Here is a 23079-nt window from a genome sequence, read left to right on the forward strand (position 1 = left end):
AACTGTTTGAATGGTGTCTGTGGGTATAACAGAACTCATTTGGCAGGCCAAAACCTGAGAAGATTCCAAACAGGAAGCGCCCTCTCTGACCATTTCTTGGCCTTCTTGATCATCTCTATCCAAAACAGGGGATCTCTGCTGTAACGTGACATTTTCTAACGCTCCCATAGGCTCTCAGAAGGCGCCAGAACGTTGAATGATGACTTTGCAGGCCATGGCGCATTTGGTAAGTGGTCGATCTGAGAAGAATGAGACTGTTGCGCGCGTGCACGAGACGACTCCATGTTTTTATTTTCAGTCTTTGAACGAAAACAACGACTCCCTGTCGGAATATTATCACTTTTTTACGAGAAAAATTGCATAAAAATTGATTTTAAACAGCGTTTGACATGCTTCGAAGTACGGTAATGGAATATTTTGAATTTTTTTGTCACGAAACGCGCCGGGCGCGTCACCCTTCTTTACCCTTCGGATAGTGTCTTGAACGCACAACAAAACGCCGCTATTTGGATATAACTATGGATTATTTGGAACCAAACCAGCATTTGTTATTGAAGTAGAAGTCCTGGGAGTGCATTCTGACGAAGAACAGCAAAGGTAATCCAATTTTTCTTATAGTAAATCTGAGTTTGGTGAGTACCAAACTTGGTGGGTGTCAAAATAGCTAGCCATGATGGCCGGGCTATCTACTCAGAATATTGCAAAATGTGCTTTCACCGAAAAGCTATTTTAAAATCGGACACCGCGATTGCATAAAGGAGTTCTGTATCTATAATTCTGAAAATAATTGTTATGTTTTTTGTGAACGTTTATCGTGAGTAATTTAGTAAATTCACCGGAAGTGTTCGGTGGGAATGCTAGTTCTGAACGTCACATGCTAATGTAAAAAGCTGGTTTTTGATATAAATATGAACTTGACTGAACAAAACATGCATGTATTGTATAACATAATGTCCTAGGAGTGTCATCTGATGAAGATCATCAAAGGTTAGTGCTGCATTTAGCTGTGGTTTTGTTTTTTTGTGACATTATATGCTAGCTTGAAAAATGGGTGTCTGATTATTTCTGGCTGGGTACTCTGCTGACATAATCTAATGTTTTGCTTTCGCTGTAAAGCCTTTTTGAAATCGGACAGTGTGGTTAGATAAAGGAGAGTCTTGTCTTTAAAATGGTGTACACAAATGGTGTTACACAAAGTTTAATATTCCATTGAGGTATGTGTGTAAAGCTATTTTGTAGGCAAACTGAATGCGCACAACAGTAAACCGATAATCTCATAGATAACCTCACCTGAATACCATATTCATAATGTATTTTAGACACCCGGCAAGTTTACCACTCACCAATATCAGATTTACTATTATAAAAGTTTGATTACCTTTTGTTGTCTTCGTCAGAATGCACTCCCAGGACTGCTACTTCAATAACAAATGTTGGTTTGGTCCAAAATAATCCATCGTTATATCCGAATAGCGGCGTTTTGTTCGTGCGTTCCAGAAACTATCCGAAATGGTAAATCAGGGTCGCGCGCATGGCGCAATTCGTGACAAAAAAAATCTAAATATTCCATTACCGTACTTCGAAGCATGTCAACCGCTGTTTAAAATCCATTTTTATGCCATTTTTCTCGTAAAAAAGCGATAATATTCCGACCGGGAATGTCCATTTAGCTAAACAGAGGAAAGAAAACAAAGCTTTCGCTCGACGTGGGCACGAGCCTGAGTCTCACAGTACTGTAACCAGCCACTACCCAAATGTGCTACTTTGTTTCAGCCAGAGCCTGCAAAGCCACGATTCAGCATTTTGCCGCCTTCTGAGAGCCTATGGCAGCCGTGGGAAGTGTCATGGAACAGCTAAGATCCTCACTCTTCAATAAACAGAGACAAGAAGAACGACACCTTGTCAGACAGGCCACTTCCTGCATGAAATCTTCTCAGGTTTTTGCCTGCCATATGAGTTCTGTTATACTCACAGACACCATTCAAACAGTTTTAGAAACTTTAGGGTGTTTTCTATCCAAAGCCAATAATTATATGCATATTCTAGTTACTGGGCAGGAGTAGTAACCAGATTAAATCGGGTACGTTTTTTATCCAGCCGTGTCAATACTGCCCCCTAGCCCTAACAGGTTAACACAGTGTCCAAAGAAGGGCCAGAAGTATACAGAATAGTGTCGTCTGTGTAGAGGTGGATCAGAGACTCACCAGCAGCAACAGCGACACCATTGATGTATACAGAGAAGAGAGAAGGCCCAAGAATTGAACCCTGTGGCACCCCCATAGAGACTGCCAGAGGCCCGGACAACAGGCCATCCGATTTGACACACTGAACTCTATCAGAGAAGTAGTTGGTGAACCAGGCGAGAAACAGGCGAGAAACCAAGGCTATTGAGTCTGCCGATGAGGATGTGGTGATTGACAGAGTCGAAAGCCTTGGCCAGGTCAATGAAAACAGCTGCACAGTATTGTTTCTTATCAATGGCGGTTACGATATCGTTTAGGACCTTGAGCGTGGCTGAGGTGCACCCATGACCAGCTCTGAAACCAGATTGCATAGCGGAGAAGGTGCGGTGGGATTCGAAATGGTCGGTAATCTGTTTGTTGACTTGGCTTTCGAAGACCTAAGAAAGGCAGGGTAGTATAGATATAGGTCTGTAGCAGTTTGGTTCAAGAGTGTCCCCCCCTTTGAAGAGGGGGATGACCTCAGCTGCTTTCCAATCTTTGGGAATCTCAGACGACACGAAAGAGAGGTTGAACAGGCTAGTAATAGGGGTTGCAACAATTTCGGCAGATTATTTTAGAAAGAAAGGGTCCAGATTGTCTAGCCCGGCTGATTTGTAGGGGTCCAGATTTTGCAGCTCTTTCAGAACATCAGCTGACTGGATTTGGGAGAAGGAGAAATGGGGAAGGCTTGGGCGAGTTGCTGTGGGAAGGTTCAGTGCTGTTGACTGGGGTAGGGGTTGCCAGCTGAAAAGCATGGCCAGCCATAGAAAAATGCTTATTGAAATTCTATAGTGAATTTAGCGGTGGTGACAGAGTTTCCTATCCTCAGTGCAGTGGGCAGCTGGGAGGAGGTGTTCTTATTCTCCATGTACTTCACAATGTCCCAGAACTTTTTTGAGTTTGTGTTGCAGGAAGCAAATTTCTGCTTGAAAAAGCTAGCCTTGGCTTTTCTCATTGCCTGTGTATATTGGTTTCTAACTTCCCTGAAAAGTTGCATATCACGGGGGCTGTTCGATGCTAATGCAGAATGCCACAGGATGTTTTTGTGTTGGTTAAGGGCAGTCAGGTCTGGAGAGAACCAAGGGCTATATCTGTTCCTGGTTCTAAATTTCTTGAATGGGGCATGATTATTTAAGATGGTGAGGAAGGCATTTAAAAAGAATAACCAGGCATCCTCTACTGACGGGATAAGGTCAATATCCTTCCAGGATACCCGGCCAGGTCGATTAGAAAGGCCTGTTCGCTGAAGTGTTTCAGGGAGCGTTTGACAGTGATAAGTGGAGGTCGTTTGACAGCTGACCCATTACGGATGCAGGCAATGAGGCAGTGATCGCTGAGATCTTGGTTGAAAACAGCAGAGGTGTATTTAGAGGGCAAGTTGGTTAGGATGATATCTATGAAGGTGCCCGTGTTTATGGCTTTGGCGTGGTACCTGGTAGGTTCATTGATAATTTGTGTGAGATTGAGGGCATCAAGCTTAGATTGTAGGATGGCTGGGGTGTTAAGCATGTCCCAGTTTAGGTCACCTAGCAGCACGAGCTCTGAAGATAGATGGGGGGCAATCAGTTCACATATGGTGTCCAGAGCACAGCTGGGGGCAGAGGGTGGTCTATAGCAGGCGGCAACGGTGAGAGACTTGTTTTTAGAGAGGTGGATTTTTAAAAGTAGAAGTTCAAATTGTTTGGGTACAGACCTGGATAGTAGGACAGAACTCTGCAGGCTATCTCTGCAGTAGATTGCAACACCGCCCCCTTTGGCCGCTCTATCTTGTCTGATAATGTTGTAGTTAGGGATGGAGATTTCAGAGTTTTTGGTGGTCTTCCTAAGCCAGGATTCAGACACGGCTAGGACATCCGGGTTGGCAGAGTGTGCTAAAGCAGTGAATAAAACAAACTTAGGGAGGAGGCTTCTAATGTTAACATGCATGAAACCAAGGCTATTACGGTTACAGAAGTCATCAAAAGAGAGCGCCTGGGGAATAGGAGTGGAGCTACGCACTGCAGGGCCTGGATTCACCTTTACATCACCAGAGGAACAGAGTAGGATAAGGGTACGGCTAAAAGCTATGAGAATTTGTCGTCTATGACGTCCGGAACAGAGTGTAAAAGGAGCAGGTTTCTGGGGGCGATAAAATAGCTTCAAGGTATAATGTACAGACAAAGGTATGGTAGGATGTGAATACAGTGGAGGTAAACCTAGGCATTGAGTGATGATGAGAGAGATATTGTCTCTAGAAACATAATTGAAACCAGGTTATGTCATCGCATGTGTGGTAAGGAGATCTTCATGGGAAGGTAAGGTCAAATAGGGAGGGAACCACTGCACAAAAGCAGTCCATACAATATAAACCCCAAGAATAGTTCAAATACCAACCTGAAAGGGTTGGGTTTGTAAAAGCAAAACGTTTTGCCTCAAACGTGTCTTTGGCACGTAATCAGTCTAAGATTCTGTTGACTGTACGCTTGTTGACTAGGGGACCGTTTGTGTTTGTTTGTGTCTTTCTGATCATTCCATGTAATTCCTATGTATGTCTGTCTGTCTGACTTCCATATAGCCTATGTAATAGCCTATACCGGAGATCTATGCGTGGGTAAGCCTGTGCACCAAGCTTTCTTTCTTTTTTTAAATTTACTGCTATTCTATGTGTTCTGATTCTATATAAAATGTATTATTTTTATATAGAATGTGATGATCTAGTTTCGCTGGTGGAGTTTAAACACTTGATCTATGTATATATTATAGAAGAGTGTAATTGTTTTTAGGCCAGCTGTTTTTAGTCAAGATGTTTGTGTTTTTAAATGTAATATGTTTTTGTTGTACTGTATGTGTGTTTATAGTTTTGTTTAATGTTGTGTTAGTGTATGTAATTTGGTTTGTCTGAAAAGTTGTTCACCCTGCTGCTATTGGACCAGGTCTCTCTTGGAAAAGAGACATTATCTCAATGAGAATAAACCTGTATAATTAAAGGTAAAATAAAAATAAATAAATACAATTCAGAGGTTTATAGATGGGTTGGTTGTAGACACGTGCACAGCTATGGGACATAACAGACAGGGTTGACATCAGTCAAAGCACCTCAACACAAGACATGGTATCAATAACAAGATAAAACTAGTTGAAATGATCCACCTACGATTACCCCGGTAGCTTTTTGCCATAGCTTCTAGCTATTTTGCCATTCAGAATCACAATAACGCACAGACTGCTGCCCCATTGAATCGCGCTCATCGTTTTCGTGATGTCAGCTAACCCGTCTATTACTCAGTCCCTAAACCTAACCCTAACCTTGCTTATTATCCACAAGCCGACTTAACCCTAACCCTAGTCATTGCCCTTACCCTAGCTTCATGTCCACATCCCAGTTCAACCCTAACCATATAGCCTCAACCCTAACCCTAAACCCTAACCCTAGCTTCATGTCCACACCCCATTTCAGGAAGTTCCCAAAGTACGTTTGCTGTTTATATTACATGTTTATATTGACATTAAAGTCTGAAAGGCATTTGAAGTCAGAGGAGTATTGTTTGGTAGGAACCAGAAAGATAAGTGTTAGGTTACTCAAATTCTCTGCAGATGGGTGGTTTTCATAAAAAAATCACCGGCCCGATGGGGCAACCGCAGAGCAGGCTCACCCCAAAACTATCTTTTGGTATTTGTTTCATTAGTCCATTGTTGACATAGTCCCACACTTTTTACCAAGTTTTCAAGATTATGTCCCTTTCAAAACACATAAATCATTTTGTATTTTGAAATGATATCCTCGTCCCAGTTCGCAGGTACTGGAACGGTTGCCACATGTGGATGCTGTGGTGACTGGCAGGCCACGACAGCCACTGAGCGTTTTGAAACACAAAAACCTGGAGATTTGGTTGAAAGGATACAGCCAATCTAATAACAACACGGCTGCTGACAACTCGTACAAAGGGTCCGACCTTTTCGTTTGTGCCTCGGACACACGCTGGTGCCCAGACCCATAATGAGTCTCCTCGAGGCCGATGGGGTGGGGGTTGAGACTACGTGCAACACTGTATGAAGCCGCCCGAGCAGGAAACAAATCTAGTTGTAAACTTCCCCACGAGAACAGTGAGGAGCGGATAAGCCCCTCGACGGGGATAACCTTAGAATTCATCTGAGATATCACTGAGGTGTACCACACTAATTGTAAAAGAAGTCCAGTGGACTTTCCACCTCCAAAAGCAAATGGTAACATTAATCATTCCTTGCCATGTGTAGTCTCAACTACAATGCAACTAGTAAAATGCTCTAATCATGTTTTCCGGTAGGATAACATTTTGGAAGGAATTGGTAGGGTAGCTGGTCCCCTTGGGTACTAGTACCAATGCCAGAAACAGTCAGTCCAGCCACAATCAGTAAGAAGGTTAGAGACCTAACAATTTGAATTGCCATTGATAACAGCGACAGAGGAGTAGTCACTCAGATTGCAACACGGGGAAGGGAATCTTCTGACCATGGTTAACACACATGCCACTAATACAGTGGTTCTTCTTTTAAAAGTTCCAGCATACTGCAGCACAGCTTGCGGGGTGCCGCAGAATTCTATGGCACCTTATTTAAGTGTCAGCCATTGTTGTCAGAATTACGCAATTTACCACAATCTGCCACCATCTACCACAAACAGTCACGGCATAAGCACAAAACTTTTAAGGAAGAACCACTGTAAACAGAACCCTCCATTCAGGAGGAAAGTTATTAGAAGTCATGAACCATGATCACACCCCTACCATGATCACACCGTGTACGACTGGTTCAGTGCTTATAGAGTACTTCCGTCGCGAGGTTAGCTCCTCCGTGGATAACATAGCTATGAAATAGACTCCTTCATACCTATCACCACTACAATGGTGTAAGACACATTGACTTGAAGTAAAACCACTACAGGTCCCCTTTGCATATGGTTTGAGGTCGGCACCGATTCTTACTGACCTCCAGTCATTGACATGGAAATTATCTGATGAAGTCACACTCATTCTGAACAGGTTGCAGCCTACCAGGATACTTGGTTTTCTTTTCCTTGGCATGTGCGCTTGTGTAAGCATAAACGCACATGTACAATGGAATATTTAATGAGGACTTATGCTAGGATCACTTAAGGGTCCAAGTGAATTACCAGCCTTGGTAAACTTGGAAATTTACCCTGAGGCCTTTTACTCTACAGCTACATTGATCACCAGTTTCTCCCCAGAGGTCCATAGGTCATCCCTGTAGACAGACCAGAGCTAGTGCCTTACAGCTGTAGACTTATCATGTAGTTATTCACTTAGGATAGTGCCCTAAGCAACACACCGCTAAGTAAGAATGCCCTAGATATTACATTAGATACAATGCCATGATAGAGTAATTTAGCCAAGACCGTGGACGTATATATAATACAGTCCAATTAGATGATTAAGGTGTGGTAACTATATTTTGTATATCGTTTGTTTGTGTTTTTGTTAATTTTTGTTCCATTTCCTTTGACACTTAGGAAGTGATAGAGTCACCAACAAGTTCCCCATACAGCCAACAGTTAGTGCCATAACGCCATTCATTTGGGGAAGAAATGTAATGATTTATTTCATAAGTGGTATGCGTTGTTAACATCTGCCTAAGTTACTGCCTAGATCTACCAACCTGGACAACCGGATGATGGGTCCGGACGGCGATCCACAACCAGGACATCCCCTGGCCATTCTCGTGGTGGTCTGCAGCTTGCAGAAATCCTACCAGAGTAAACCACCAGAGGGGGACAGCAACGATGATCCACAACCAGGACATCCCGTGGTTGGTTTTATGATAGGATGCAACATGCAGAATCATCAAATTAGCTTAGCAAATGTCTGACAATAGCCTGACCCCCTCTCATGCACAGAAGAAGGGGGGGGGGTTTGACACCTTAACACTCTGCCATAAATTAGGCAGGAGGGGAATCTCCCTTCTGCTCTTCAGTATCAACCAAAGGAATGCCTTTGTTTCAAGAATGTTGCCCACCCAAAAACTGTGGATAATGGAACAATAATTCCAACATAAAGAATTTGGGAAATGGTCAGTGGGGAGATGTAGAATAATCATGTCATATTATTTATCATTTTGTGATGTCATTAAAAAATGTATAACAAAAATACTGTAACCTCAAAAGTAAACAAAATGTTTATGTCAAGTTTCCATCCAATACATTGTCTATGTAATATGAAGAATGATGAAATTATTATAATTTTTATTTTTATTTTCTAATGAGATAATGGTTTTTCATGTCCTTTGCACATTAACTAAGCCTGCCCCGAATGAGGTCAGAAGAGCGTGTCAGTGTGGTGGAACCACCCTTTTCCAGTGCTTAAAAGGACTCATTAAGAATTAACATATTCAGACCAGAAAGCGTGGAGCGGTGGCTACACGGCTGAAAATAGTGAGTCCAAAACATTGCTGGATTGCTGCTGGCATGTAAAGTGGTCAGGAGCTGAACCCTGAATAATTCCTTTATGCCAGAAGACGGGAGACCATCATCCACACGTTGAAATGGTTGAAAACTCTGAACTCTCAATCTCTACATGAGGTGAAGAAGATAAACTTTCCAGACCAGAAACAACGCGAGTCTGCAGCTGCGTGTTAAAAGTGATTTGGAACTTTGACTATCTACCCGAGGAAGAAAAGAGGCGAGAAGCTCACCTCAGACAGTCACTTGTACAGCTAAGTAGCTGCTGTGAGGAAACAATCATTGGAGACAGGACAACTAAGAAGAAGGACATTGTGACCTCTAGTGGACAACCAGAGCCTTACACCCATTGAGCCATTCCCCATAGAAGGATTGATTGGTTTCAACAGAAAGACGATGAACAAAGACATCTACACGTAAATACAATGCGTTTCTTACACAAACGGGCGGCAGCTCATGTGCAAGATATATGGTTACTGTGAGCATAGTTTCCAAATATATGATAAATGTCCCTTTTTCCCTATCTCTCTATTTTTCCCACCCCCTTCTCCATCTCTGCGTAATAAGCCGTCATATCTTCTCAGTCCACTAGGGACTTTTGTCTCATGTTTAGTTAGTTATTAAATACATAATTAAATCAATTTGTGCAGAACTGAATAATCAGAAAAGAATGGGGTTCTTGCAGATTCAAGAGGTCTGCTATGTTCAGAATGAGACTGATATGAGGTAATGATTAATAAATGGCTGTTATCGATATATCTTATGTATATATCATCTAGCGTTTAATTCAGGAGATGGTAACTCGCTAACCTGTTTGGGATAGGGGGCAGTATTTACACGGCCGGATAAAAAACGTACCCAATTTAATCTGGTTACTACTCCTGCCCAGAAACTAGAATATGCATATAATTAGTAGATTTGGATAGAAAACACAGCATCTGTGCTGTAACGTGACATTTTCTAAGGCTTCCATTGGCTCTCAGAAGGCGCCAGAAAGTGGAATGGGGTGTCTGATGTCTCTGGGCGAAGAACAGCAGGAGAATTTATAAGTGGTCAGCCTGGGGACAGTGACACTGGAGATGCACGTTCACGAGACTACTCCATTTTTTTCTTTCAGCCTTTGAATGAATACAACGTTGCCCGGTTAGAATATTATCGCTATTTTACGAGAAAAATAGCATAAAAATTGATTTTAAACAGCGTTTGACATGCTTCGAAGTAATGGAATATTTTGAATTTTTTTGTCACGAAATGCGCTCGCGCGTCACCCTTCGGATAGTGACCTGAACGCACGAACAAAACGGAGCTATTTGAATATAACTATGGATTATTTGGAACCAAAACAACATTTGTTGTTGAAGTAGAAGTCCTGGGAGTGCATTCTGACGAAGAACAGCAAAGGTAATCGAATTTTTCTAATAGTAATTCTGAGTTTAGTGAGCCCCAAACTTGGTGGGTGTCAAAATAGCTAGCCGTGATGGCAGAGCTATGTACTCAGAATATTGCAAAATGTGCTTTCGCCGAAAAGCTATTTTAAAATCTGACACCGCGATTGCATAAAGGAGTTCTGTATCTATAATTCTTAAAATAATTGTTATGTTTTTTGTGAACGTTTATCATGAGTACTTTAGTAAATTCACCGGAAGTTTTCGGTGGGTATGCTAGTTCTGAACATCACATGCTAATGTAAAAAGCTGTTTTTTGATATAAATTTGAACTTGATTGAACAAAACATGCATGTATTGTATAACATAATGTCCTAGGAGTGTCATATGATTAAGATCATCAAAGGTTAGTGCTGCATTTAGCTGTGGTTTTGGTTTTTGTGACATATATGTTTTTGGCTGGGTACTCTCCTGACATAATCTAATGTTTTTCTTTCGCTGTAAAGCCTTTTTGAAATCGGACAATGTGGTTAGATTAACGAGAGTCTTGTCTTTAAAATGGTGTAAAATTGTCATATGTTTGAGAAATTGAAGTTATAGCATTTTTGAGGTATTTGTATTTCGCGCCATGCTCTACCATTGGATATTGGTGAGGCGTTCCGCTGGTCCTCAACAGGTTAAACAACTACTTCCGTGGTGCCCCAAATCCTAATGAGTTAATTGTTACATGATTAATTTAACAGTTAAACAGTTAAACATAGTTAGTTGATTCGATAAATAACAGTCATCACATTAATGAAAGTCATGTCACGACAGAACCAAGTACAAGAGAGTCCTGCCCTAGCCAAGACAAACAGTAGCTGCCCGCCAGACATGTGTAACCTTCTGATGGAATTAGGAGCCACGGAAGCCAGACTGACAGCTGCGGAGCATCAGGTGGAAGAACTGAGGAAGCTACCGTTGCTCTCCTACACAGAGAGAGTGAATGTAATCTAAAGCAAACTGAAAATCAATAAAAAAATGTGTTAATGTATTCAAATGCTCAGAATGAGAAACAGCAGACTAACAACTAAGAGTGTTAGTCCACATCATGTCCAAATCATCAGAAAGTATCTAAAATGGACTGTGAAGCTCAACAAAGTCACTTATAGATGTTTTGAACATGATGCGAGTAAAATGCTAAAATCGGTCCCATGACTAGTATGGGATTTGTGCCCCAAATGCTAAAAATGTGCATGTGGAAACCGTGCCAGGGAAACTAAACCAAAGCATCGATTGCTGTCATACCTTGTCCATAGACTGCTTACAATGTAAGGAAACCAATATGCATTTTGTAATTTGGGTGAACTATCCCTTTAAGTGGGAAACAATATTATGTTACCCTTTCAACATTTTATTGCGTTATCTGCCAAGTTATTACATTAACCGGCTTTTTTACATAAAAAATCTAAAAGTTATTACATTTAGAAAAGTTATTACATTAGTCGGTGTTATTACATTAACCATTGTTACAGGGCGGATAAGAGCGACTCGTCTTGGAAGTAGTGGGGATAACAGCTGTCACAGTGAGGGAGGGTATCATATGAAAGCAGACTGCAGCCGTTATCCCAGGTAACGCTCCAAATGTGCACTATATTTGACCGGGACCCATAGAGCTCTAGTCAGAAGTGGTGCACTATATAGGTAGTAGGGTGCCAATTGGGATGCACAGGGCCAGAAATCTATTTTATCTTCTGAGCTTTGGGGAAGTCATCTTGTTTCCGCTGTCCCTAAAATACAACATGTTCTAGTTAGACAAGATTAAAGTGAGGTTTTGATTGAAATGGGGAATGGGAAAGGGGGTCAGTCTTGGTCGTTCACAGTCACAGTATAAGTAACTGAATATTGTCCCATATTTTGTCTCTAATGACACCATATGTGATAGATACAGATTTATGCTTTTATCAGTGGAGTGGGATATAGCAGTAGTCTAGTTACCAACCCTGATCCTGGTCAAGGCAGTGCAGGCTTTTAGTCCATGCCAGCATTAATAGAACAAGTCGAGTGTGTTCTATTACAATCTGTCTGGAACTAAACAATCACCCTTTAGTCCTGGGCAAGAGTTGGTGACCACTGGACTATGAAGTGATCAAACAGATTAAATGAATACCCTATCCACCCATTGCCTACACCAGTGTGGCCGTTAATCTAGAGATGTAGGATCTTAATTTGATCACCCTGTTGCAGAAGAACTTTCCTGCAATGCAGGAAATATAAAACGTGCAGTGTATTTGAAGTTTGTAATTTCCACTTTGATGTTACCTCTCTTTATAAACCCCTACATAAATGTCCATTAATTATAATCCACATAATAATACATGTTGTGTTGCTGCAGGATTATTTTCCCGCTGTAGTAAACTGTCTAAAATTGAAATCCTATATCTGTAGGCTACCCAATAGGCTGTCAGAGTCATTTGGGATGAGCAGTTAGGCCTATCTAATCGAAGTAGTACAGAGTGAACCTTTGTAACCAAAGTGCCCCTCAGATCATCAAACCAATATGTGCGTGTTTGTGACTGTGTTTGTGAGTGTGTGTGTGTGTGTGTGTGTGTGTGTGTGTGTGTGTGTGTGTGTGTGTGTGTGTGTGTGTGTGTGTGTGTGTGTGTGTGTGTGTGTGTGTGTGTGTGTGTGTGTGTGTGTGTGTGTGTGTGTGTGTGGGGCACTGTGGCACTGTGGCACCGCCATCTGGTGCCACCTTTCCAACAAGTCAGTTTGTCATGGCCGAGCAGCCACACAAGCCTAAGATCACCATCCGTTGGCTGGAGTGGTGTAAAGCTTGCCGCCATTGGACTTTGGAACAGTGGAAACACGTTCTCTGGAGTGATGAATCACGCTTCACCATCTGGCAGTCCGACGGACAAATCTGGGTTTGGCGGATGCCAGGAGAAAGCTACCTGTCCCAATGCATAGTGCCAACTGAAAAGTTTGGTGGAGGAGGAATAATGGTCTGGGGTTGTTTTTCAAGGTTCGGGCTAGCCCCTTAGTTCCAGTGAAGTGAAATCTTAATGCTACAGCATACAATTACATTCTAGACGATTCTGTGCTTCCAACTTTATGGCAAAAGTTTGGGGAAGGCCCTTTCCTGTTTCAGCATGACAATGCCTCCGTGTTCAAAGCGAGGCCCATACAGAAATGGTTTGTGGGGATCGGTGTGGAAGAACTTGACTGGCCTGCACAGAGCCCTGACCTCAACTCCATCGAACACCTTTGGGATGAATTGGAACGCCGACTGGCTGCCAGGCCTAATCGCTTAACATCAGTGCCAACTCTATATTAATTTTGGAATGAGACGTTCGACAAGCACGTGTCCACATACTTTTTGTCATGTAGTGTCGGAAACAGTATTGGATATTATGATATCCTCAATGAGGTTATCAAATTCCTCTTCACGCCATGTTGTGTTTTATTTTAAATTCAGCAAATTCCATTTCCTCACTTTAAAATAACTCCCCTCCAATAGAATAAATCCAAATGAATAAATTATGACACCAAACTACGTGGGGGACTGTTTGGGTGAACTGTATATACATATGTAGGATCTTAATTTGAGGCAGTTTGCTACGGCAGGAAAATAATCCTGCAGCAACACAAAATGTTTATTATTATGTAGATTATAATTGTTGGACATTTTTTTGTGGTGGTTGATACATTTTTGTAAGGGAAAATCAAGTTTGAAATTTCAAAGTGGAAATTACAAAATTCAGAAGCTTTTTTAAACCTAAAAAACAATACAAGTTTAACATTTCATGCATTGTAGGAAAGTTATCCTGCAACATGGTGATCAAATTTAGATCCTACATCTGTAGAATCTTCATGCAGCAGTGGCTCAAGGTCATCACTAGTTACCACAGCCACAAATGGTTTAACCCTGCCTATTTCTAAAATGTATCTTCTTAAAATCTGATTTCAATCTTAACCCTAATCTTAACCCTAACCCAAATTAGTGACTAAAATATTCATCAAACACCTATTTTTCAGTCTCAATTGATGAGACTATAAGTAAACAAAAATGATTTTTCATTTCAGTTGACTAAAACGACATGAGACAAAATTATCTCTCTGACTAAAATCTGACTACTAAGTGGACTGGACAAGAGATTATGGAGCGATTTAGAGCTTTTCAGTGATAAGCACAATTACTATCTGTTCAGCAGTGGGAAGGACACGCCAGCACACACAGCCAGCCTACATAAGCTGGTGAGCTGCGGGGGAGCAGGCAAGGAGTGTGGGCAGGCAGGCAGACAGGCTCCGCTCCGGCTCAGGCTCCACCTCCGATTATACAAATCGCGCAGGCGACTCTCTTGTTTCCCTTGTAGCTAACCAGTCATCACCAGCCAGTTATGAGTCACAAGCTGCTTTACAAAATTTTAAACAATAGCAGCATTGAGTTTAATAGTAAAACAACAGCTTAACTAAGTTTTTCTCTCCCTTGAGCATAGAAAAGCAGGCTGTCTTTGAATTTGTAGTCTCGCTCAACCCTCCCACTGTCACCACTGCATTTCATAGCCAGGTTCTGTAGCCAACGTAGTCGCCATCTTTTTTTCCTCAGAGAAAACAGCTAGATTATAGCCCTTATCATTCAAACGATATGACCCATAATACCATCGCTACGTTTTTTTCTTTCTATCATATATTCATGGGCCGTTCTAAAAGTAGGCTACTTGCGGACCTGGCCTTTAACTGTTTGTTTAGGCTACACCTTGTTCAGTCATGTCACCGCCCTGGTGAAATGTAGTGTACTATATAGGGAATAGGATGCCAGTTGGGACACAGCCTGATATGATGTTGTGACACATTTATCTTCCCTGAGATATCCTGTTTCTTCTTCTTCAGCTGTCACCACTGACCTCTGACCGCGAACCTTGACCCTGTTGAGGTCAATCTTAAACTCGAGGAGCAACGCATTGAAAATATAATCCTGTCCAAATTAAAACTGTGAACCTCTCAATCTCCCCCCCTCTCTCTCTTTCTCTCTTTTCATCTCTCCCCTCTATCATTCTCTCCATCACATCCATTACTTCTTGACAATATATTCTTCTTTTTGTCATTCCATACGACCTAGTCGTTCACACGTAACGTATGTTATTTACAAAGGAAATCTCTTTATCAATGTGTTTCTTACCATGTCTGTAACATATTTGCTTTTACATTCTCGACAGGACTCTCTGGCCTGAAAGGAGAGGCTTCAGTGCCCTAATGTGTGTCATTGAAGTTATTTTGGATACACAGTAGGGAGGGTGTGTGGGCTAAATATAGACACGGGGCAGGGGGTGGTGGTATGGAGAAGAGAGAGAGAGAGAGAGAGAGAGAGAGAGAGAGAGAGAGAGAGAGAGAGAGAGAGAGAGAGAGAGAGAGAGAGAGAGAGAAGAAAGGTTTAGCTATTTAATTAGAACTGTGCTTATCATAACAGGCAGTCTATAAGACTCCCGGATAAGATAGGCTTCAGGATTAAAACGCCCTTATCTCTCCATTACAGCAGCAATTCACCACTATCTGCTGTAGTCACGACTGAGTGACAATGACACAAATCACAACTAGGCTACATCATTGTGCACTATCGTAGGCTCAGGCTGCAGAGAAAGCATTATGTTTATCCTAATTGTAATACAAAGTTGTTGTGTCACAAATATTTAATCACAACTACTACATCAGTATCATATTATCTGTTCATGCTGCAGATAAAACGATCTTGTTTTCCTAATCCGGAGTTGTTGTGTTGTTAGTTGACATCGTTTTTGTTTGGGCAATAAGAGATACACTTGGACATCATCAAGTTGTCCAAGTGGGGCGGCAGGTAGCATAGTGGTTAGAGCGTTGGGTCAGTAACCAAAAGATTGCTAGATTGAATACCTTAGCTGACAAGGTAAAAATCTGTCATTCTACTTCTGAACAATGCAGTTAACCCACTGTTCCTAGGCTGTCATTGTAAATAAGAATTTGTTCTTAACTGACTTGCCTGGTTATATAAAAAAAAGATGACCTTGTCCAAGTGTAATAGTTATTGCACTCTACAACCAGTAGGGGGTACTATTGTATATGGCTGTTGCACCAACGCTCTGAATCAACGCTTCCATAATCAACATCCACATCTTCGGCCCCTGTGGAACAGTGGGTGCTTTGCCTTGCTCAGGGGCAGAACAACAGATTTTTACCTTGTCAGCTCGGGGATTCAATCCAGCAACCTTTTGGTTACTGGCCCAACGCACTAACCACTAGTCTACAATAGGGAGATACTTTTGTATACATAGTGTATGTGGACACACCTTCAAATCAGTGGATTCTGCTATTGCAGCCACACCTGTTCCTGACAGGTGTATAAAATTGCACACACAGCCATTGCAATCTCCAAAGCCTAACATTGGCAGTAGAATGACCTTACTGAAGACCTCGGTGACTTTTAACGTGGTACCGTCATAGGATGCCATTTTTCCAACAAGCCATGAACTGGTAGGCCACACAAGCTCACAGAATGAAACCGCTGAGTGCTGAAGCGCGTAGCACATAAAAATCATCTGTCCTCTCTAGAAGCAACATCAGCACAATAACTGTTTGTTGGGAACTTCGTGAAGGCTGAACAGCCGCACACAAGCCTAAGATCACCATGTGCAATGCCAAACGTCGGCTGGAGGGGTGCTGATTTTGTGCTTGATTCTGTGCTTCCAACTTTGTGGCAACTGTTTGGGAAGGCCCTTTCCTGTTTCAGCATGACAATGCCCCCGTGCCAGTGGCGTGTATTCATGGCTGCCAAGGGAAGCAAGGCCCCCCCCCCAAAAAAAACCCATAAAACTATTTATATTTTGTCTCTCTGTGTTTCATAATTTTCCTTCAATTCGCAAGAGGCTGAATGTATCTCAGAGGAGAAAGCATCTGAGCGAGCAAAACAGCGCCCCTCTGTCTCTCTACATGTAGGCCATCTATCCGTGGCTGTCTGGTCCAAACGAGTATGACATTGTTGCCGCACATAACATTGAAGGCAAGGGAAGCCAGCGAGCATTTGGCCTCCCTTGATAAAAAAAAGTATAACAATTAGCCAATCAGCATTGAGCTGAACTGAGCGAGCTCAACTGTGAATGGTCCTGGTGCACCAAAAAAAGTCTCAAGGGAAGACAGCTTTGATTCTAGCATCACTCCTATCAAATTCCATTGAGAACATTCATCACTGACAGAAAAACTTTAATTATTGCATCTGGTTGTATTGTTGTCCTCCGGTGGCTAGCTAGCTAGCTAGCTAAAATGGGTCCTTTCCTAAATTAGCCATGGATGGAGATAGAGATTATGGCCTTTTGTTTTTACTTAATTCTCCTTACTGACCAATGATTATAACAACAATTCTGATCCAACCATTAATTCATACATTGTTGTGCCACTGGCCTGAGAGGATGGAAGTTCAATATGTAGCTAGAAGTTAGAAGGCTAATGTTAACTAGCTAACTTTGCCCATGAATGGAAATTAGGCTAGCGAGCAAGCACTTTAGCCAGATAGCCTAGGACAAAAAAAAAATAAAAGTGTGTACTGTATGACAGTTTCGTCAACATGAAAGAGAGGAGGATGGCATTGTTGTTTCTCTACAAGTAGAGAAACGTTTTTCTACTTGCATGAGCGTGCACACATACACACACTGACAGGCACACACAGAAATCAGAACCATGGACAGCCACATCATATTTAGCTTACGTTGATTGGACTAAATCGTTTTTGGTATCTTTTAGTTGTCACTGCATTAGACTAAGCAGAGGTGATTTTGTATTTATTATGGATCCCCATTACTCTTCCAGCAAAATGAAGGCAGTTATACAATTTAAAAAAAACATTACAACACATTCACAACAGATTTCAAAGCACATTTACAACAGATTTCACAATACACCAAGTGTGTGCCCTCGGGACTCTACTCCACTACCACATATCTACAACACAAAATCCATGTGTATGTGTGTGTATAGCGTGTGTGTGTATGCATGTGTCAGTGCCTGTGTGTGTGTCACTTCAAAGCCCCCATTGTTCCATAAATTCTATTTTGATCTGGTATTTAAATCAAATTTTACTGCTTGCATGAGTTACTTGATGTGGAATGGAGTTCCAAATTGTCATGGCTCTATGTAGTTCTGTGTGCCTTCCATAGTCTGTTTTGGACTTGGGGACTGTGAAGAGACCTCCGGTGGCATGTCTTGTGGGGTATGCATGTGTGTCTGAGCTGTGTGCCAGTAGTTCAAACAGACAGCTCGGTGCGTTCAACATGTCAATACCTCTCACAAATACAAGTAGTGATGAAGTCAATCTGTCCTCCACTTTGAGCCAGGAGAGATTGACATGCATATTATTAATGTTAGCTCTCTGTGTACATCCGAGAGCCAGCTGTGCTGCCCTGTTCTGAGCCAATTGCAATTTTCCTAAGTCCCTCTTTGGAGGCACCTGACCACACGACTGAACAGTAGTCCAGATGCGACAAAACTAGGGCCTGTAGTACCTGCCTTGTTGATAGAGCTGTTAAAAAAGCAGGGCAGCTCTTTATTATGGACAGATTTCTCCCTATCTTAGCTACTGTTGAATCAATATGTTTTGAACATGACAGTTTACAATCCAGGGTTACTCCAAGCAGTTTAGTCACCTCAACTTGCTCAATTTGCACATTAGGGCCTATTCATTACAATATTTTGTCGAGGTTTAGGGTTTAGTGAATGATTTGTCCCAAATACAATGCTTTAGTTTTTGAAATATTTAGAATGAATTCCTTGAATTCCTTGCCACCCATTCTGAAACTAACTGCAGCCGTTTGTTAAGATTTGATGATGTTGAAGTTGAAATGGTGCTGGAATAGTGGAGGCAGCTCCTGTTTTCTTTGCGACTTGCTCTAACTCTCTTTGGTTCTAAATCAATAGTTGTTTAGTGGTCCGAAAATGTTGGGAAACATTACCTTGCATGACCATGCTGTAGGTCATGTGACTGTCTGTTACTGTACGTGGTTGATTTTGCAAATACAGGCACTTTTTGGATGTAAAAGGGTTTGGAAAATGAAACCTCTTGAAAATGCTTTTTATCTCTCTGAATATTTTCTTCACTCTGTCTGGAAAAAAGATTTAATAGTGGCTGAGACCATACTATTTCAGATTTTTATCGGTTTCCCCGAATACCCAAGGGGAAATGTCATAACCACCGCGTCATAAAATGTGGTATTTTAGTTGAAAAGGAAATTACAGAAATTGTGCCTAAGGTATTTCATATAACATTTCACGCTAATTTTATTTCTTCTTAATTATATGTATTCATCATTGTCATGTCTAAATGTCCATATATGCCTTGATGATACCCAGAAACATGTATTTACCACATCAATATCTTAAAATGTTACATTACTTTAGAAATTATCTTAAGAACAGGCATACAGCATAAGGTTCACATATGGGAAAAATCATCAATATCAATTGTAATTTAATACACCTTTGCCTCTAAAATATTTGCTGTGATGGTAATGACTTAGCATTGTGGTAATGACAGAGTGTGGTGGAAATGACATTTCATATAAAACAACTGACAAAAAATAACGTTTAACATTTTAATGTCACAGTTGTACGTGTTTCATTTTATTGAAGATATAGAACAGACCATTCGTTCCAATTCACCCAAAGGGGTTCGAAGGGGTTGAGGTCAGGGCTCTGTGCAGGCCAGTCAATTTCTTCCACACCGATCTCAACAAACCATTTCTGTATGCACCTCGCTTTGTGCATGGGGGCATTGTCATGCTGAAACAGGAAAGGGCCTTCCCCAAAACTGTTGCCACAAAGTTGGAAGCACAGAATCATCTAGAATGTCATTGCATGCTATAGCGTTAAGATTTCCCTTCACTGCAACTAAGGGGCCTAGTCCAAAGCATGAAAAACAGCCTCAGACCATTATTCCTCCTCCACCAAACTTTACAGTTGGCACTCTGCATTGGGGCAGGTAGCGTTCTCCTGGCATCCGCCAAACCCAGATTCGTCCATCAGACTGCCAGATGGTGAAGTGTGATTGTGCATGGTGATCTTACGCTTGTGTGCAGTTGCTTGTCCATAGAAACCTATTTCATGAAGCTCCCGACAAACAGTTATTTTGCTGACTTTGCTTCCAGAGGCAGTTTGGAACTCTGTAGTGAGTGTTACAATGTAGGAGAGATCATTTTAACATGCTACAAGCTTCAGCACTTGGCGGTTTCGTCCTGTGAGCTTATGTGGCCTACCACTTCGCGGATGAGCCGTTGTTGCTCCTAGACATTTCCACTTCACAATAACAGCACTTACAGTTGTTCGGGGTAGCTCTAGCATGGCAGAAATTTGACAAACTGACTTGAAGGAAAGGTGGCATCCTATAGTATGACGGTGCCACGTTGAAAGTCACTGAGCTCTTCAGTATGGACTATTCTACTGCCAATGTTTGTCTATAGAGATTGCATGGCTGTGTGCTCAATTTTATACACCTTTCAGCAACAGGTGTGGCTGAAAAAGCCAAATCCACTAATTTGATCCACTTATTTGAAGGCGTGTCCACATACTTTATATATATAGCGTATGTCCTTGTCCTCTCCTTGGTTGATTTAGAGGGCATCTTATAGAAACATTTTTAATAAATAATTAAATTCAGTAATAACCATAGTAAGTCACATAAATAGACATCAAAATCACTCAATCATCCTAGCCTAATACAACATGTATTAATTTCAACTTAACCATAATCATGTATGTAATTTGTTTGTCTTTTCAGGTCTTAACCTCTACGGGATCGGTGTCTCTATACTGGGATGGTTGTTACTAACGTGCGCTAATGTGACTAGAATGACATTGTAAGTAACAGCAAACTTTCCAGGACATAGACATGTCTTATATGGGCAGAAAGCTTAAATTCTTGTTAGTCTAACTGCACTGTCCAATTTACAGTAGCTATTGCAGTGACAAAATACCATGCTATTGTTTGAGGAGAGTGCACTACAACAAAAAACTTTTATCACGGCAACTGGTTTGATACATTCACCTCTGAAGGTAAATAATGTACATACATTCAATAATTTTGCTCTGATTTGTCATCCTGAGGGACCCAGAGATAAAATGTAGCATAGTTTTGTCTGATAAAATCGTGTTTTATATTCAAATGTAGGAACTGGGTTCTACAGTTTGAACCCCTGCTGTCTCTGGCTCCACACCCACCCTGCCCGGCCATCTAGATGTGTGAACGTTAGTGTATAAGTTAATGATCCATCATGTATGTGTAACCGATGTGAAATGGCTAGTTAGTTAGCGGTGGTGCGCGCTAATAGCATTTCAATCAGTGACGTCACTCGCTCTGAGACTTGAAGTAGGGTTTCCCCTTGTATTGCAAGGGCCCGTGGCTTTTGTGGCGCGATGGGTAACGATGCTTCGTGGGTATCAGTTGTTGATGTGTGCAAGGGTCCCTGGTTCGAGCCCGGGTTGGGGCGAAGAGAGGGACGGAACCTACTTCACTCTTACATATGACATTCCTGGGAGTGTGTAAACTTAAATCTTGTATTACCATGTCATTTTTGTATGTTCTCTATAGTTATGTTCTCTATAGTTATGTACCAATTCGGCACATTTGGGCAGACTTGATTCAAAATATTGTGCAGTATTGCAACGCTTCATTTGATCAATCTGAAACTTTGCACACCATCAAGTGCCAAAATCTAAATTGAGCCTAAACTCCAATAAGATATTACGGCATTTCTCTTGCATTTGAAAGATGATTAAAAAAAATATTTTAAAAAAATGATTTTGTTTTGTTTGTATTGTCTTTTACCAGATCTAATGTGTTATATTCTCCTACATTAATTTCACATTTCCACAAACTTCAGTGTTTCCTTTCAAATGGTATCAAGAATATGCATATCGTTGCTTCAGGTCCTGAACTACAGGCAGTTAGATTGGGGTATATCATTTTAGGAGAAAATTGAAAAAAAAGGGTCCGATCCTAACTACAACAAGTGCATTAAATATGTTGTAATTATCAAGACTTTTGTAAGTGTAGTCCATAGCAGAATGTCAAATGTCTGGGTGTGAGACAGGACAAAAATTGTGCAAAACAGTGAAATCCAGACATGAAATACTTTAGAAAATAAAATAAAAAACATTTTGAAAGCTGAAAAATGTAAGGTTATTTTAGTCTCTACTTAATGTGAAATAAACAAATCTAAATGAAATGTTATATTAAAGATCTAACCCTGAGACACATAAAGCCCCGTATTTGCAAAATCACCCACATGCAACAGTATTTGACTTTTTGTGATCAAATAAAGGTGTGGTGAATTTATTCTGCCACTGTGTCTTATTATTGTCTCGGCCTTTAGGCCTATATATCACGTTCGCAAGGCATATTAATTAATTATTGAACTATTACAACTCATAGGTTGTAATATGGGGGGGGGCTTCGCTTTCCCAGTGATTTTACCCACACACAGCTACTGCCTGGTGCACAAAGTGAGAAAAATACAGAAATGGTTTGTGGAGATTGTTGTGGAAGAACTTGACTGGCCTGCATAGAACCCTGACCTCAACTCCATCGAACACCTTTGGGATGAATTGGAACGTCGACTGGCTGCCAGGCCTAATCGCCCAGCATCAGTGCCCGACCTCACTAACGCTCTTGTGGCTGAATGGAAACAAGTCCCTGCAGTAATGTTCCAACATCTAGTGGAAAGCATTCCCAGAAGAGTGGAGGTTGTTATAGCAGCAAAGGTGTCCACATACATTTGGTTATGTAGTGTAAATGGTGGGATAGGTCCACTGATCTTCATGAGCGAGTCAGACGAATTTAAAGAAATGAAACATAAACTTATCCAGTTCATGCGGTGTGCAACGGTAGCGTGGCCGAGCGGTCTAAGGCGCTGGATTAAGGCTCCAGTCTCTTCGGGGGCGTGGGTTCGAATCCCACCGCTGCCAATATTTGTTTCTTTGTTGAAATTTTCATAAAAAATCATATTTAATATACGACTATAATCTATTATATATTTCCTTTAATGTG

General features: G+C 41.4%; 1 non-coding gene across 1 annotated transcript; it reads left to right on the plus strand.

Annotated features, from left to right (window-relative positions):
* Window positions 1-22915: 22915 nt before the first annotated feature.
* On the plus strand, window positions 22916-22997 carry trnal-aag (transfer RNA leucine (anticodon AAG)). The gene has a single exon. It is a non-coding gene; the product is annotated as a tRNA-Leu (tRNA).
* The last annotated feature ends 82 nt before the right edge of the window (window positions 22998-23079 follow it).

The sequence above is a fragment of the Salmo salar genome, chromosome ssa07 (assembly GCF_905237065.1).
Source record: "Salmo salar chromosome ssa07, Ssal_v3.1, whole genome shotgun sequence".
NCBI lineage: Eukaryota > Metazoa > Chordata > Actinopteri > Salmoniformes > Salmonidae > Salmo > Salmo salar.